This window comes from Canis lupus, chromosome 16, assembly GCF_048164855.1.
Source record: "Canis lupus baileyi chromosome 16, mCanLup2.hap1, whole genome shotgun sequence".
Lineage (NCBI taxonomy): Eukaryota > Metazoa > Chordata > Mammalia > Carnivora > Canidae > Canis > Canis lupus.
In genome coordinates, this window is record NC_132853.1 from 50,599,399 (window position 1) to 50,618,978 (window position 19,580).

Here is a 19,580-nt window from a genome sequence, read left to right on the forward strand (position 1 = left end):
TATGTTGGCAAATTAAACACCAATACAAAAAAAAGAAACCTAAAAAAAAGTCATAGAATATGTAACATCTTGGGATAAGCTTATTAAACGCAGTATAAAGGCAAAATCTTTGGGATACAGCAAAAGCAGTTCTGAGGGGGAAATGCATCGCAATACAGGCATACATCCCCAAACTGGAAAGAATGCAAATACAAAAGCTAACCTTGCACTTAAAGGAGCTGGAGAAAAAACAGCAAATAGATCCTACATCCAGCAGAAGAAGAGAGTTAATAAAGATTCGAGCAGAACTCAATGAAATAGAGACCAGAAGAACTGTGGAACAGATGAACAAAACCAGGAGTTGGCTCTTTGAAAGAATTAATAAGATAGATAAACCATTAGCCAGCCTTATTAAAAAGGAGAGAAAAGACTCAAATTAATAAAATCATGAATGAGAAAGGAGAGATCACCACCAATACCAAGGAAATACAAACGATCTTAAAAACTTATTATGAGCAGCTGTACGCCAACAAATCAGGCAATCTATAGAAGAAATGAATGCATTCCTGGAAAGCCACAAACTACCAAAACTGGAACAGGAAGAAATAGAAAACCTGAACAGGCCAATAACCAGGGAGGAAATTGAAGCAGTCATCAAAAACCTCCCAAGACACAAAAGTCCAGGGCCAGATGGCTTCCCAGGGGAATTCTATCAAACGTTTAAAGAAGAAACCATACCTATTCTACTAAAGCTGCTCAGATAGATAGAAAGAGATGGAATACTTCCAAATTTGTTCTGTGAGGCCAGCTTCACTTTAATACCAAAACCAGACAAAGACCCCACCAAAAAGGAGAATTACAGACCAATATCCCTGATGAACATGGATGCAAAAATTCTCAACAAGATACTAGCCAATAGGATCCAAAAATACTTAAAGAAGATTATTCACCATGACCAAGTGGGATTTATCCCTGTGATGCAAGGCTGGTTCAACACCCGTAAAGCAATCAATGTGATTGATCATATCAGCAAGAGAAAAAACAAGAACTATATAATCCTCTCAATAGATGCAGAGAAAGCATTTGACAAAATACAGCATCCATTCCTGATCCAAACTCTTCAGAGTTTAGGGATAGAGAAAACATTCCTCAGCATCTTAAAAGCCATCTACGAAAAGCCCACAGAAAATATCATTCTCAATGGGGAAGCACTGGGAGCCTTTCCACTAAGATCAGGAACACGACAGGGATTTCACTCTCACCACTGCTATTCAACATAGTACTAAAAGTCCTAGCCTCAGCAATCAGGCAACAAAAAGACATTAAAGGCATTCAAATTGGCAAAGAAGAAGTCAAACTCTCCCTCTTTGCAGATGACATGATACTCTACATAGAAAACCCAAGGACTCCACCCCAAGATTGCTAGAACTCATACAGCAATTTGGCAGCATGGCAGGATACAAAATCAATGCCCAGAAGTCAGTGGCATTTTATACACTAACAATGAAACTGAAGAAAGAGAAATTAAGGAATCAATTCCATTTACAATTGCACCCAAATGCATAAGGTACCTGAGAATAAACCTAACCAAAGAGGTGAAGGATCTATACCCTAAAAACTACAGAACACTTCTGAAAGAAACTGAGGAAGACACAAAGAGATGGAAAAATATTCCATGCTCATGGATTGGAAGAATTAATATTGTGAAAACGTCAGTGCTTCCCAGGGCAATTTACACATTTAATGCAGTCCCTATCAAAATACCATGGGCTTTCTTCAGAGAGTTGTAACAAATCATCTTAAGATTTGTGTGGAATCAGAAAAGACCCCGAATAGCCAGGGGAATATTAAAAAAGAAAACCAGAGCTAGGGGCATCACAATGCCAGATTTCAGGTTGTACTACAAAGCTGTGGTCATCAAGACAGTGCGGTACTGGCACAAAAACAGACACATAGATCAATGGAACAGAATAGAGAATTCAGAAATGGGCCCTCAACTTTATGGTCAACTAATATTCGACAAAGAAGGAAAGACTATCTACTGGAAAAAGGACAGTCTCTTCAATAAATGGTGCTGGGAAAAATTGGACAGTCACATGCAGAAGAATGAAACTAGATCATTCTCTTACACCATACACAAAGATAAACTCAGAATGGATGAAAGATCCTAATGTGAGACAAGAATCCATCAAAATCCTAGAGGAGAACACAGGCAACACCCTTTTTGAACTTGGCTACAGGAACTTCTTGTAAGATGCATCCATGAAGACAAGAGAAACAAAAGCAAGAATGAACTATTGGGACTTCATCAAGATAAGAAGCTTTTGCACAGCAAAAGAAACAGTCAACAAAGCTAAAAGACAACCTACAGAATGGGAGAAGATATTTGCCAATGACGTATCAGATAAAGGGCTAGTTTCCAAGATCTATAAAGAACTTATTAAACTCAACAGCAAAGAAACCAACAATCCAATCATGAAATGGGCAAAAGACATGAACAGAGATCTTACAGAGGAAAACATAGACATGGCCAACAAGCACATGAGAAAATGCTCTGCATCACTGGCCATCAGGGAAATACAAATCAAAACCACAATGAGATACCACCTCACACCAGTGAGAATGGGGAAAATTAACAAGGCAGGAAACAAGAAATGTTGGAGAGGATGCGGAGAAAGGGGAACCCTCTTGCACTGTTGGTGGGAATGTGAACTGTTACAGCCACTCTGGAAAACTGTGTGGAGGTTCCTCAAAGAGTTAAATATAGATCTGCCCTATGACCCAGCAATTGCATTGCTGGGGATTTACCCCCAAAGATACAGAGTCAGTGAAACGCCGGGACACCTGCACCCCAATTTTTATAGCAGCAATGTCCACGATAGCCAAACTGCGGAAGGAGCCTCGGTGTCCATCGAAAGATGAATGGATAAAGAAGATGTGGTCTATGTATACAATGGAATATTACTCAGCCTTTAGAGATGACAAATACCATTTGCTCGACATGGATGGACATGGAGGGTATTATGCTGAGTGAAATAAGTCAATCGGAGAAGGACAAACATTATATGGTCTCATTCATTTGGGGAATATAAAAAATAGTCAAAGGGAATAAAGGGGAAAGGAGAGAAAATGAGTGGAAAGTATCAGTGAGGGGACAGAACATGAGAGACTCTAACTCTGGGAAAAGAACAAGGGGTGGTGGAAAGGGAGGTGGGCAGGGGGTGGGGGTGACTGGGTGATGGGCACTGAGGGAGGCACTTGATGGGATGAGCATAACACTGGATGTTATGGTATATTTTGTCAAATTGAGCTCCAATAAAAAAAATAAAAAATAAAGAAATGGGAGCACTGCCATCTTCAGCAGAAGAGTGTGTCACAGCCACCACATTTTCCACAGCTCCAAAATAGATCAAATAGCAAAAGATCTCCTGTGACCCAGTAAAAGGAAAAGAGGTTAGAGACAGAAGCCAAAAGTCCCAATGTGCCTGACAGTCAAGCGGAGGTTCCACAGCCAGTACAGAAGGCAAGATAAAATGCCAAGTGAAAAGGGAGGTCATTGAGTGAATGCCAGCATGAAGATTTAAAAATAAATGAGGATAGGAGCAGACATATTATCATAATGATGGTAACCTCTGGTTTGTCTCAACTATAGTAACCTACCTGGCCGAAGCTGCTCCTTCATTTTCTTTTCTGAGCCCTACAACACCATTTCCATACCCGGACACACCAGTATTTCTATTTGGAATGCCTGAACCACCCGTCCTAATCTATAAAGTCCAGGTGAGGACTACTTAACCTCTCTTCCCAGTCTTCTGCAAACTAGGGAGTCAGGTACAAGAGCAGCCAGCTTTTCTGTATAATTCTATTGTCAAGGATTCATTCAGTGCTGTTTCCTTCACATCCATTTCCCTGTCAGTGTCAGGCCTCCTCTCCCAAGCTCCGCTTGCCTAGGGAACATTGTCTGGTCCTAGCTGTGGTTCCCCCATCACTCTTTCCTCACACCCCTTATTGTCATCATAAGGCAAGATGCCCATTCTCAACACTTCTAGTCAACATTATACTGGAGGTGCTAGCCAATAAAATAAGTCAAGAACAAGAGAAAGAAATAAAAGGCATAGAGAATGGGAAGAAAGAAGTAAAATCATGTCTATCTGCAGATTACATAATTATTTACATGAAAATCTTAAGGAATCTACCAAAATACCAGGGCTAATAAGAAAATTTAACAGAGCCACAGAGTACAAGGGTAATTCAAATAAATAGATTCAATTTTATCATATTGGCATCAAACAATTTTTCCATTTTATTCTTCAAAACCATGCTTCCAAACTGTCTTCTGAAGAACACAGGAAAAACTAGTATGTGAACTACAAAGGGTTCTGTACAACTTGAGGTTAGCCTTGGGAAATGAATGAGGAAGTAAAGGTAACAGAATTGAGAATAGTAATGGGGGCTTCCACTATAACAGAATATTTTTATTTCTTTAAAAATCAAAAAGTTAAAGGTCCAAAGCAAATATAGGAAACTATTAAATGTTGTTAAATCTATTATTTCCTATAATTTCTGTGTGTTTGAAATATTCCATAATTTTTTCAAGTTTTTACTTAAATTCTAGTTAGTTAACATATAATATTGGTTTCAGGTATGGAATATAGAGATTCATCACTTATATACAACACCCAGTGCTCATTACAAGTACCCTTTTTAATCTGTATTATCATTTTACCCATGGTAAATGGGTAAAAGTACCCATTTTACCCATTTTACTCACCTCTTTCCATCAACCCTCAGTTTGTTCTCTATCATGAAGAGTCTGTTTTATGGTTTGCCTCCCCCTCTTAATCTCCCACTATGTTCATCTAGTTTGTTTCTTAACTTCTACATATAAGTGAAATCATATGGTATTTGTCTTTCTCTGACTGACTTATTTTGCTTAGCACAATACACTCTAGCTGCATCCATATCACTGCAAATGGCAAGATTTCATTCTTTTTGATGGCTGAGTAATAGTCCATTTTATATGTATATACCACATCTTCTTTATGCATATATCAGTCAATGGACATTTGGCCTCTTTCTATTGTTTGGCTATTGTTAATAATGCTCCTATAAACATTGGGGCACAAGTACCCCCTTCAAACTAGTACTTTTGTAGCCTTTGGGTAAATACCTATTAGTGTAATTCTGGATTGTTGGGTATCATTTCTAAAATTATCAAAACAAAATAACAACAATGAAAGAATTCTGTGATCTGGTAGATTCAGGGTCTGCTGTATATCAACTCTATCAAACTCTTTTTTTTAATATTTTATTTATTTATTCATGAGACACAGAAAAAGAGAGAGAGAGAGAGAGAGAGGCAGAGACACAGGCAGAGGGATAAGCAGGCTCCATGCAGGGAGCCCGACGTGGGACCCTGGGCCAAAGGCAGGTGCTAAACTACTGAGCCACCCAGGGATCCCTCTATCAAACTCTTAAATGTATAAAGTCTCTTAATAGTCTGGTTGCAGGGAAATTTGTTTTATACTCTAGTGTTTTTCATATTTAGTCACAGGACTCTTTTTTATGACATATTCATAGATATCCCATGGGCCAGCATTCACGGATACCAGTTTTTGATACACTGCTTCATAAAGAATGACTTCCCAAAATAGTTTAAAGAATTATTCAATGCAAATTAATACACTAAAATAGAAATAGAAAAAATTTTAAAACACACAAGAAAAAGGTAGTAAATAACAAACAAAGCCAATAGTTATAATGATTAAATATTAAATTTAGATCTGAACTTTTTGGAAGCTAAGGCATAATGGGGAACTCAGGTTACTGTCTACACAAAGAAGCACACTGGTCTTTGGGAGAGAGAAAGGTTTTTTTATATATTAAATTTCAAGACATTTTTCATATTCATCACTAAATAGCATAATGGGCAATGCTTTCAGGAGATACAGTGACACTTTTGTTATGGCTGTTTTTGGCACCAGTTCTCAAAAACAGCTGAGATATATTAGAAAGTTGCCTCAAAAAAGGCATTTCTACAAAACATCTCTTCATAAATATTTTTGGCTTGTCAAAGCTACACGTGTGTGCCTATCCAAAAGTAGGTGGAGATGGTTGAAGAAGTAAACCTTGAGCTTCTGCAACCAATAAGCATGCTTAAAAATGGACAGTATAAAGTGATTTGAATGTGTGTATAATTTTGGCTTGGTGTCAGAAGTCTTCTTCTCACTTAAATGTGCAAACTATAAATCGTTCCTTCCTTTTTCAGCACCAGAGGGGCAAGAAAGTGCAGCCTACCAGGGAACTCAGAGGCCTAAGATTATGGAAACACCAGGCAAACCAAAAGAGGGAAAGGGTTCTTAACGTTATAACTGACAAACATTGTGCTAAATTTAAACTTTGAATTAGTGTATAAAGAGAAATTTTTAAAAAACCCACAGAGCTAATACAAAGAAATAGCCAAAGAAAACAATATTCAAATAAAAGAAAAATAACAAACCTGAACAAAAATTCTCCTAATAGTAACAAAGGTTTTCACTAGTTTCTTGATAAAGAATTATTATAAATCAGTACCAGGAACCACTAATTATCATGTTAAAATGTCTCATGCAATTACACTTAAGTTAAAGAAGAGTAACTTGTAAACAACCTAATGCCAAGTGCTGTTTTAGTCATTTTAACTAATAATATTCTTTTCTTCATAAGGCCCTTACTGAAAAGATAACTGCAGTCAAGATTCTGGTCTCAGACTAGGCAAAAGAGGTAACTAGTACTCTCTAAAGAGTATGTTCTCTTAGTTGTCCTACACATTTGACATGTATAGAATAAAGACATTAGAAAACTAAGCCAGTGTTAAATCAGTTTAAGAACACCTCAAGAAAGGGAGGTGGGTGGGGTGATTGGCACTGAGGGGGACACTGAGGGGGGCACTTGGCAGGATGAGCATGGGGTGTTATATGTTGGCAAACTGAACTCCAATAAAAAAAATTTTTTTAAAAGAACACCTCAAAACCCTAGCTGGGATTTTCCCAAGAGATCCACAACCCGCTTATTATCTATATTCAACTGAAAATTCTTACTTTCAGGTAGAGGTGAAGATCCTGGATTGATTAAATTGCCAATAAATTCTTCTAAATTTACTTTTCCATCCTCTGAAAGAAAAAAAATGCATGTCAATGAACAGGGAATATGATCAGAGATGGGCAACCATAGCATAATTGCCATACTGAAAAACAGTTTATAGATTTGGCCTTGAAATATAGACATACATATTTAATCAGAAAGACAGACTCATGCATATCTTTCAGACACATACACTAATCTCCTATAGATCTTCCTTTGTATGATGCTACTGAAAATGAGTAGGATTCAACTGGGTAGTAGGTAGAAAAGAGGCTTGGATAATCCATGAAGCAGATAGACCTCTTAAGGATTCTTGAAAAGTTCAAACAGATGCATGTCAGCTAAGATAAAGGATATCTAGAAATATTACTCACCCATGAGAGCCACATTCTGCACTGATCTTTGAAGTGCATCTTGAGGTAATGGAACTCCTATATTTTTCAGGATGGAGCCTAGATCATCAGGAGTGACCACATTTTTTCTAATGGCAGCCAGAGCTTTCAGGGGGCCTTCTTCTTCTATATTTAAAAAAATATACAACGTACGAAGTTTTTTTTAAAAAAGCCACTCAAATATCAATAATGGGTCCTGGATAATAATAGTAATAATAATAACTACTAGTTGTAGTACTACTGCTACTTCTACCACTTATTAAGCATTCAGTCTGAGCTTCCTGGGCACTATGGTAAGTGCTCTATATATACCATTTCATTTAATACCACAAAAATTCTGTGAGGTTGTTACTAATATTTCCCCTTTTTAACAGATGAGGAAACCCAGCCTTAGAGAGTCTAGTCAGTCTAAGCATACAGTTACTAAACATGAAGCCAAAAGTCTAGGCTATCTGATTTTATAGGCAGAATGTAGCCACTAGGCTACACAAATCATTGCAAATATTTAATTAAAGACTGAAGAATGATTACATAAAAAGAAATCTCAGGACATTTGCTTATCTTCATCTCTGGCATATCTGAGGCTGGGAATTCCATCAAAGCTATGATAACTAATCATACAAGTAATTCTCTTGCCAAAAAATAGATAACAAGCCATTGTTTGATGTTGCTATTCTTAATTTTTTTATTCATTGGATACTTGGATGTATCCAACATATATACACAAAAATGTCCCCCAAATATTGGAAAGACTGGCACTGCTATATCAATACCAAAGAAAGGTAACATTGATTTCAGAAAGCATCATGCATGAATTGTTCAAGTAAGAAAGAAATTCTAAATGTTGTACTATGTATGATAAACCCTATCATATCATTAATATTAACCCTGCAAGAGATTTGTTTATAAACCACATATCTAGGAAAGTTTTATAGGCCCATTTAAAAAACCAAAGTTTAAGGACAAAATATTTTGTCAATTGGAAAACATAACATTTTTGTTACATCCTAAACATCTTGGCTCTGGCAATAATTTAATTTTTGTAGCTACCTAAATTCAGCCTAAAACTTAGAGGAAATTAATCTCAAGAACATGGGTGACTCCAAGGAGACCCAGGGGATCCAAAACAGTTGTAAATTTACTAACCAAGGTTCATTTAGCCTAAACTTCAAGGAGACCCAGAAGTTCCACAGATATCATAGATATCTCACATTTGGAGAAGTCAGTTAACTTCACATCAAAACCAGAGTACATTCAATGTTTCATGGGTAAGATAGTAGAGTAATGGGAATACCTATTACATAATATGGAAGAAGCCTGTATGCTTCAGTATTTTCCTATAAGTTTTAATAGTTAATCTTCTTATGATAAAACCCCATTTTAACATCATCCTGCTAAATATCTCATTGGCAAGATTCCAAAAATACCAGTGTACCCCTTTTAGCACCATGGGGAAACAAAACTGGTAGTGTGCTATCACCACACCAAGGCCTGGCCATGTGCTTCATAGACATGAGAGAGTTTCATAGCTCCTGTCCAATAAGAACATATAATTCAAGCCTCAAGAGGCAAAGAATGGGAAAAAGAGGAATACAAAACTTCCCTAGGATAATTCAATATGAGAATAACCCCAAACAAATTCTCATCCAAGCCTAATAGAAAATACCTAATGTTACTGAATTCATTACATTTGATTCCTAATTGATCAGCTCTGTGGATTTATTAGTGAAAGTAAATACAAGTTTGGTATGTAATAAATGACTCAGAAAAGGAATACTTACTATCAAGAGGAATGGATGTAAGCACCTCCTGTAATTCTTCCTTTGGGAAATATATTCCCAGGCCTTTCAGCATAGATTTTACATCATCAACATCAACTTTCTCATTGGTGACTTTGTTTAAGGCATCTGCAAGTTCATTAACCTCTATCAGAAGAAAATATTTTCAGTTTAGATACAAATGCTAAATAATTAGTTTAAGTCATAATTCAAAATATTAGTATAGATATCTAGCAATTTTAATTTTTTTTATGATAGTCACAGAGAGAGAGAGAGAGAGGCAGAGACACAGGCAGAGGGAGAAGCAGGCTCCATGCACCGGGAGCCTGACGTGGGATTCGATCCCGGGTCTCCAGGATCGCGCCCCGGGCCAAAGGCAGGCGCCAAACCGCTGCGCCACCCAGGGATCCCTCTAGCAATTTTAAAAGATGATATAGCACTCACCTTAAATACTCTCTCAAGGTTCATATGTATCTAATTCTCATTTCATACATATAAAACAGATCAGTTATAAAGCAGACTCATAGAAGTTAAACCTTGATATGTGTCTCCTTCTATCCATCTATCTTTACTTCTCATGTTTCCTATGTCCTTTCTGTATGTGTCCAGTGATCTCTCTGCAGCTCCCAGTCACTAACACCTTAATCTGCCTTTTCCCCATTTCTTTATTAAACTTAATTTGTCTTATACTGACTCTCTTTCACTTAGAGTTGAGAACCTTGGTATATAGGGTAATAGCTAATAAATTTGTTAACAGAACGGTTATTTTTTAAAATAATTGGAAACTGAGGTTAATATAAGACTTTTGTGCCTTCCCCCATATGTCAGTCTTCTTATTTAATAACACTAGTGGCCTAATATAGATAATAACATATATGTTACTTCCAACCCTAGGACCATTCACAGCTTCTTCCTTCAATCTGGAAAACTCTTCTCTCAACTCTTCAAGTAGTGGAATCCTTCTCATCCTGTAGTTTTAGCCTAAAACTAGTTTAGTCACATCTCAGAACATGCTTCCCTGACTATCCTATTTAAATTAAGCTACTACACCTTAATGTTGTACCTCCTCCTCGCACATTTTCTCCTTAACATTTAGCACAATTTGTAGTTATTTATCTGTTAATCTTTCTTCAATGAGTTCTCTGGGGTCAGAGATCAGTATTTACCTATCTTGCTTACCAGCACAGTGCCCCTTGTTTGTTAAAAGAATGGACTGAATAAATTGTCTTCCCACTTCTAGTGGCTCCTTAATCCAATACACTGTTAAAGTCAATTTTTAGAGACAGCTCAGCACCTGACACTCTCTTACCCAAAGAATATATTAAGACCTATTTGAGCTAACATTTGATACTCCCTTCAATGTAGACCTACCAACTATCACTCATTCCTCGTCTTTCAAATCTTTCTCATGTCCCCATTCTTTTCTTCCCTTCTAATCTCTAGGTCTTAGTGTTTTCTTGATTCCCCTCTACCTACCAAGATGTTACCCTTCCTTCAAAGACTTCCTCCATTTTGTTTCATAGGAATCTAATCTTCATCTGAACTCCTAAAATAATAAATATGCATCACTAATTTGATCTTATAGAATATTAGTTTTTATATAAATGGCCTAGTTTTTCATCTAAATTTTAAGATTCTCACAGCCTACCTCATGCATTTTTTGTGTTCAATGTATGTGTGCTGGTCATGATTTTAATCTGTAAATTATAATATAAAATTAATTTGTAAGCTAAACTGTTAAGCTATAATACATAAAAAATATATCTGCACGTGGAGTACAATATTTGCTTGTTGTGGGGTTCTAGGTAAGGCACAATTTCTTTGAACTTCATTTTTCTCATTCTTTCTAAGACTCCTACTTAACAGGAGAGTCATAAAGAATAGTTGATAGGACATAAATTATGTGAAAGTGCTTACTTAGTACAACATCAAATACTATACAAATGTATTATTATTGGCAACCAACTATTATGACATTATTTGAAACTAAACCAAACAAAATATATCTTTAGAGACTATGAAATAAAACTATGCACTTTTGTCACTAAGATACTTTTTATATTGAAAATAAGAGTTGAAGAGTTTTGGTAAGTTCATAAAACATTAGGCTATTAACTCATTTCTAAAGGGAGTTAGAGTTTTTCAAAATTATACTCAAAAGTTAGATATTTCATGGAAGATATCTATCAGGTGATGCCACAAAACATTTCTGGGTGCCATAATTGAAAAGACAAATATTCAAGTTGGATGAATCACTGATCCCAATAAGTTAAACGTAACTATCTCCATCAGAATGAAAATTCACAAATTCTCCATACAACTACAAAAAGGAATGAGAAAGCTCTTTATATTCTGATATGAACAAATATACAAAATATATTGTTATATTAAAAAATCAAGGATATAGAACAATGTACACATTATACTTCCACTTATGCAAAAAGTGGGTAGAGGGAGAATAAGTATATATACATATATATATATATACACACACAAATATATTCATATTTTCTTGAATGGACTAAATACTACCTATATAAGAAACTAGTTACTTATTATAGTTACTGGAGAAAAAGAATAGGAACTGAAGGGAGAGGCCAGATAGGAGAGAGATTTTTACTGTGTATCTTTAAATATTTTATTTATGAGTTATATTTTTATGTAGGTGGTCTATTACTTTTTGACAACTAGATTAGAATTTCCTATATTCTAAAAGTGTATAAAACTTCCTAATTAGATAGAGGAGGGGCAAGATGGCAGAAGAGTAGAGTCTCCAAATCACCTGTCCCCACCAAATTACCTAGAAAACCTTCAAATCATCCTGAAAATCTATGAATTCGGCCTGAGATTTAAAGAGAGAACAGCTGGAGTGCTACACTGAGAAGAGTTCGCGCTTCTATCAAGGTAGGAGGAAGATGGGAAAAAGAAATAAAGAAACAAAAGGCATCCAAGGGGGATGGGCCCTGCGAGGAGCTGGGCTAAGGCCGGGGCGAGTGTCCCCAGGACAGGAGAGCTCCGTCTGGAGAAGCAGGAGCTGCACCAATCTTCCCTGGCGGAAAGGGGCTCACAGGGAGTTGGAGAAGGACCCCAGGAGGGCGGGGACGCCCTCAGGCTCCCTGGGACAGTAACAGAGGAACTGCGCCCCGGGAGAGTGCGCCGAGCTCCCTGAAGGGCTGCAGCGCGCACGGCTGGACCCAGGAGCAGCTCGGAGGGGCTCCGGCGGCGGCTCCGCAGATGGGGCTGCCCGGCCGGAGCGCGAATCCAACAGCGCAGGCCCCGGAGCATAGGGCGCCGGGACACAGCCCAGGATCCGGCCTCCCCACGGGACAGGGAGAGGCCGGGAGGGCCCAGGACAGCAAGGACGCTCCTGACCCGAGCTGAGCAGATCAGAGGACCTGCCCAGGAGCCTCCAGGCCCTGCAGACCAAGAGCTCTGTAGTTACTGCGAGGGCTGACTCCAGGGCTCAGAGCTGGCTGCTGCCACTGCAGTTGTTCCTCCTGGGGCCTCACTGAGCCCTGCACCAGGCAGGGGGCAGAGCAGCTCCCCCAAGTGCTAACACCTGAAAATCAGCACAACAGGCCCCTCCCCCAGAAGACCAGCTAGATGGATAAGTTCCAGGGGAAGTCAAGGGACTTAAAGTATACAAAATCAGAAGATACTCCCCTGTGGTTTTTGTTGTTGTTGTTTTGTTTTGTTTTGTTTTTTGTTTGTTTGCTTTTTTATTTGTTTCCTACCCCCACCCTTTTTTTCCTTTCTTTCTTTTTCTTTCTCTTTTTCTTTTCTTCTTCCTTTTTTTTTTCTCTTTTCTTTCCTTCTTTCTCTCCTCTCTTTTTCTCCTTTTCCCAATAACTCGCTTTTGGCCACTCTACACTGAGCAAAATGACTAGAAGGAAAATCTCACCTCAAAAGAAAGAATCAGAAACAGTCCTCTCTCCCACAGAGTTACAAAATCTGGATTACAATTCAATGTCAGAAAGCCAATTCAGAAGCACTATTATATAGCTACTGGTGGCTCTAGAAAAAGGCATAAAGGACTCAAGAGACTTCATGACTGCAGAATTTAGAGCTAATCAGGCAGAAATTAAAAATCAATTGAATGAGATGCAATCCAAACTAAGAGTCCTAACGACGAGAGTTAACGAGGTGGAAGAACGAGTGAGTGACATAGAAGACAAGTTGATGGCAAAGAGGGAAACTGAGGAAAAAAGAGACAAACAATTAAAAGACCATGAAGATAAATTAAGGGAAATAAACGACAGCCTGAGGAAGAAAAACCTACATTTAATTGGGGTTCCCGAGGTGGCCGAAAGGGACAGATGGCCAGAATTTGTAATTGAACAAATCCTAGCTGAAAACTTTCCTAATCTGGGAAGGGAAACAGGCATTCAGATCCAGGAAATAGAGAGATCCCCCCCTAAAATCAATAAAAACCGTTCAACACCTCGACATTTAATAGTGAAGCTTGCAAATTCTAAAGATAAAGAGAAGATCCTTAAAGCAGCAAGAGACAAGAAATCCCTGACTTTTATGGGGAGGAGTATTAGGGTAACAGCAGACCTCTCCACAGAGACCTGGCAGGCCAGAAAGAGCTGGCAGGATATATTCAGGGTCCTAAATGAGAAGAACATGCAACCAAGAATACTTTATCCAGCAAGGATCTCATTCAAAATGGAAGGAGAGATAAAGAGCTTCCAAGACAGGCAGGAACTGAAAGAATATGTGACCTCCAAACCAGCTCTGCAAGAAATTTTAAGGGAGACTCTTAAAATTCCCCTTTAAGAAGTTCAATGGAACAATCCACAAAAACAGGGACTGAATAGATATCATGATGACACTAAACTCATATCTCTCAATATTAACTCTGAATGTGAACGGGCTTAAAGACCCCATCAAAAGGCGCAGGGTTTCAGACTGGATAAAAAAGCAGGACCCATCTATTTGCTGTCTACAAGAGACTCATTTTAGACAGAAGGACACCTACAGCCTGAAAATAAAAGGTTGGAGAACTATTTAACCATTCGAATGGTCCTCAAAAGAAAGCAGGGGTAGACATCCTTATATCAGATAAACTAAAATTTACCCCAAAGACTGTAGTGAGAGATGAAGAGGGACACTATATCATACTTAAAGGATCTATCCAACAAGAGGACTTAACAATCCTCAATATATATGCCCCGAATGTGGGAGCTGCCAAATATTTAAATCAATTAATAACCAAAGTGAAGAAATACTTAGATAATAATACACTTATACTTGGTGACTTCAATCTAGCTCTTTCTATACTCGATAGGTCTTCTAAGCACAACATCTCCAAAGAAACGAGAGCTTTAAATGATACACTGGACCAGATGGATTTCACAGATATCTACAGAACTTTACATCCAAACTCAACTGAATACACATTCTTCTCAAGTGTACATGGAACTTTCTCCAGAATAGACCACATACTGGGTCACAAATCGGGTCTGAACCGATACCAAAAGATTGGGATCGTCCCCTGCATATTCTCAGACCATAATGCCTTGAAATTAGAACTAAATCACAACAAGAAGTTTGGAAGGACCTCAAACACGTGGAGGTGAAGGACCATCCTGCTAAAAGATGAAAGGGTCAACCAGGAAATTAGAGAAGAATTAAAAAGATTCATGGAAACTAATGAGAATGAAGATACAACCATTCAAAATCTTTGGGATGCAGCAAAAGCAGTCCTAAGGGGGAAATACATCGCAATACAAGCATCCATTCAAAAACTGGAAAGAACTCAAATACAAAAGCTAACCTTACACATAAAGGAGCTAGAGAAGGGATCCCTGGGTGGCGCAGCGGTTTGGTGCCTGCCTTTGGCCCAGGGCGTGATCCTGGAGACCCGGGATCGAGTCCCACGTCTGGCTCCCGGTGCATGGAGCCTGCTTCTCCCTCTGCCTGTGTCTCTGCCTTCTCTCCCTCTCTCTCTGTGACTATCATAAATTAAAAAAAAAATTTAAAAAGGAGCTAGAGAAAAAACAGCAAATAGATCGTACACCCAGGAGAAGAAGAGAGTTAATAAAGATTCGAGCAGAACACAATGAAATCGAGACCAGAAGAACTGTGGAACAGATCAACAGAACCAGGAGTTGGTTCTTTGAAAGAATTAATAACATAGATAAACCATTAGCCAGCCTTATTAAAAAGAAGAGACAGAAGACTCAAATTAATAAAATCATGAATGAGAAAGGAGAGATCACTACCAACACCAAGGAAATTCAAACGATTTTAAAAACATTATTATGAACAGCTATACGCCAATAAATTAGGCAATCTAGAAGAAATGGACGCATTCCTGGAAAGCCACAAACTACCAAAACTGGAACAGGAAGAAATAGAAAACCTGAACAGGCCAATAACCAGGGAGAAAATTGAAGCAGTCATCAAAAACCTCCCAAGACACAAAAGTCCAGAGCCAGATGGCTTCCCAGGGGAATTCTATCACACGTTTAAAGAAGAAAGCATACCTATTCTCCTAAAGCTCTTTGGAAAGATAGAAACAGATGGAGTACTTCCAAATTCGTTCTATGAGGCCAGCATCTCCTTAATTCCAAAACCAGACAAAGACCCCACCAAAGAGGAGAATTACAGACCAATATCCCTGATGAACATGGATGCAAAAATTCTCAACAAGATACTGGCCAATAGGATCCAACAGTACATTAAGAAAATTATTCACCATGACCAAGTAGGATTTATCCCCGGGACACAAGGCTGGTTCAACACCCGTAAAACAATCAATGTGATTCATCATATCAGCAAGAGAAAAACCAAGAACCATACGATCCTCTCATTAGATGCAGAGAAAGCATTTGACAAAATACAGCATCCATTTCTGATCAAAACTCTTCAGAGTGTAGGGATAGAGGGAACATTCCTCAACATCTTAAAAGCCATCTATGAAAAGCCCACAGCAAATATCATTCTCAATGGGGAAGCACTGGGAGCCTTTCCCTTAAGATCAGGAACAAGACAGGGATGTCCACTCTCACTACTGCTATTCAACATAGTACTGGAAGTCCTAGCCTCAGCAATCAGACAACAAAAAGACATTAAAGGCATTCAAATTGGCAAAGAAGTCAAACTCTCCCTCTTCGCTGATGACATGATACTCTACATAGAAAACCCAAAAGCCTCCACCCCAAGATTGCTAGAACTCATACAGCAATTTGGCAGCATGGCAGGATACAAAATCAATGCCCAGAAGTCAGCGGCATTTCTATACACTAACAATGAGACTGAAGAAAGAGAAATTAAGGAGTCAATCCCATTTACAATTGCACCCCAAAGCATAAGATACCTGGGAATAAACCTAACCAAAGAGGTAAAGGATCTATACCCTCAAAACTATAGAACACTTCTGAAAGAAATTGAGGAAGACACAAAGAGATGGAAAAATATTCCATGCTCATGGATGGCAGAATTAATATTGTGAAAATGTCAATGTTACCCAGGGCAATATACACGTTTAATGCAATCTCTATCAAAATACCATGGACTTTCTTCAGAGAGTTAGAACAAATTATTTTAGGATTTGTGTAGAATCAGAAAAGACCCCGAATAGCCAGGGGAATTTTAAAAAAGAAAACCATATCTGGGGGAATCACAATGCCAGATTTCAGGTTGTACTACAAAGCTGTGTTCATCAAGACAGTGTGGTACTGGCACAAAAACAGACATATAGATCAATGGAACAGAATAGAGAACCCAGAAGCGGACCCTCAACTTTATGGCCAACTAATATTTGATAAAGGAGGAAAGACTATCCATTGGAAGAAAGACAGTCTCTTCAATAAATGGTGCTGGGAAAATTGGACATTCACATGCAGAAGAATGAAACTAGACCACTCTCTTGCACCAAACACAAAGATAAACTCAAAATGGATGAAAGATCTAAATGTGAGACAAGATTCCATCAAAATCCTAGAGGAGAACACAGGCAACACCCTTTTTGAACTCGGCCACAGTAACTTCTTGCAAGATACATCCACGAAGGCAAAAGAAACAAAAGCAAAAATGAACTATTGGGACTTCATCAAGATAAGAAGCTTTTGCACAGCAAAGGATACAGTCAACAAAACTCAAAGACAACCTACAGAATGGGAGAAGATATTTGCAAATGACATATCAGATAAAGGGCTAGTTTCCAAGATCTATAAAGAACTTATTAAACTCAACACCAAAGAAGCAAACAATCCAATCATGAAATGGGCAAAAGACATGAACAGAAATCTCACAGAGGAAGACATAGACATGGCCAACATGCACATGAGAAAATGCTCTGCATCACTTGCCATCAGGGAAATACAATCAAAACCACAATGAGATACCACCTCACACCAGTGAGAATGGGGAATATTAACAAGACAGGAAACAACAAATGTTGGAGAGGATGCGGAGAAAAGGGAACCCTCTTACACTGTTGGTGGGAATGTGAACTGGTGCAGCCACTCTGGAAAACTGTGTGGAGGTTCCTCAAAGAGTTAAAAATAGACCTGCCCTAGGACCCAGCAATTGCACTGTTGGGGATTTACCCCAAAGATACAGATGCAATTAAACGCCGGGACACCCGCACCCCGATGTTTATAGCAGCAATGTCCACAATAGCCAAACTGTGGAAGGAGCCTCGGTGTCCATCGAAAGATGAATGATAAAGATGATGTAGTTTATGTATACAATGGAATATTACTCAGCCATTAGAAATGACAAATACCCACCATTTGCTTCAACATGGATGGAACTGGAGGGTATTATGCTGAGTGAAGTAAGTCAATCGGAGAAAGACAAACATTATATGTTCTCATTCATTTGGGGAATATAAATAATTGTTAAAGGGAATAAAAGGGAAGGGAGAAGAAATGTGTGGGAAATATCAGAAAGGGAGACAGAACATAAAGACTCTTAACTCTGGGAAACGAACTAGGGGTGGTAGAAGGGGAGGAGGGCGGGGGGTGGGAGTGAATGGGTGACGGGCACTGGGGGTTATTCTGTATGTTGGTAAATTGAACACCAATAAAAAATAAATTAAAAAATAATAAAAAAATAAGAAAATTTAATCTTCTGCATGCATATGATTATCAATTTCCATTCAGTTATTTCCAGATACTTCTTGAATGTATCACAAGGCTAGTTAACACCTACGTTTTTACAACATTATTAAAAATCTATGTCATTAGTCTCATTTCTCTACATTTATTTTCCACAGTGCAGCAAGAGAGGTCTTTGTCTTTAAAAAAAAATCTAGTTATGCCTCTGAATAAAACCCTTCAGGAGACAGAACATGAAAGACTCGTAAGTCTGAGAAATGAACTAGGGGTGGTGGAAGGGGAGGTGGGCGGGGGTGGGGGTGACTGGGTGACGGGCACTGAGGTGGGCACTTGACGGGATGAGCACTGGGTGTTATTCTATATGTTGGCAAATTGAACACCAATAAAAAATAAATTTATAATTAAAAAATAAAATAAATAAAAAAATAAAACCTTTTAGTAGCTTCTACTTGCCCCAAAAGTACAAAAAACAAAAACAAACAAAAAAAAACACATTGTGGGTAGGGTAAGAGGCTATAGACCAATACTCCTTACAAATGTGTTAAAGTCTAAGTAAAATACTAGAAAACAGGATTTAGCAGTATAATCAGAAATTAAAGTTCTAGATACCTTTAAGACATACAGGGGATCCCTGGGTGGCTCAGCAGTTTCGCACCTGCCTTTGGCCCAGGGCACAATCCTGGAGTCCCGGGATCGAGTTCCGCGTCGGGCTCTTGGCGTGGAACCTGCTTCTCCCTCTGCCTGTCTCTCTCTCTTTCACTCTATCATAAATTTAAAAAAAAATAAATTTTTTTTTAAAAAGACATACATTCTCATGGAGGGCAATTAGGCTTTCAAGGAGGAAAACTAGTTCTTAGAGAAAGAGAAAAAATCTTAGCTGTTACTATGGTTTGTGGCCACAGTACATCAGCAAATATTTATCTGTGGTATTAAATGTTCATGGGCTATGAGGCAGTGAAAAAGAACAAAAATGTCCAGAGTCCAGAAATAAATCTCCATATGTATTCAGCTAATATTTGACAAGGGATCCAAGAACATCCAATGGAGAAAGGACAGTCTCTTCAATAAATGGTTGGGAAACTGGATAATTATATCCAGAAAAATGAAATTAGGCCTCCATCTTACACAAAATTACCTCGAAATGAGTTAAAGACTTAAATGTAAGATCTGATATTGTAAAAATCCTAGAAGAAAACATAAGGAAGCAGCTTTCAGACAATGGTCTTGGTAATGATTTT

General features: G+C 38.2%; 1 protein-coding gene across 4 annotated transcripts in view; it reads right to left on the reverse strand.

The window, feature by feature from the left end:
* LOC140607042 (uncharacterized) overlaps window positions 1-19,580 on the reverse strand; it is a 134,911-nt gene that overhangs the window by 113,183 nt on the left and 2,148 nt on the right. For 3 of the 4 annotated variants that reach the window (XM_072781358.1, XM_072781357.1, XM_072781354.1), the window contains exons 2-3: window positions 9,275-9,400; window positions 7,059-7,130 (exon numbers count right to left, since the gene is read on the reverse strand). The gene's annotated coding sequence lies outside the window, so the exon portion shown is untranslated. Of the gene's footprint in view, window positions 1-7,058; window positions 7,131-9,274; window positions 9,419-18,951; window positions 19,083-19,580 lie in introns of those variants that run through there. The other variant, XM_072781356.1, reaches the window with a different exon arrangement.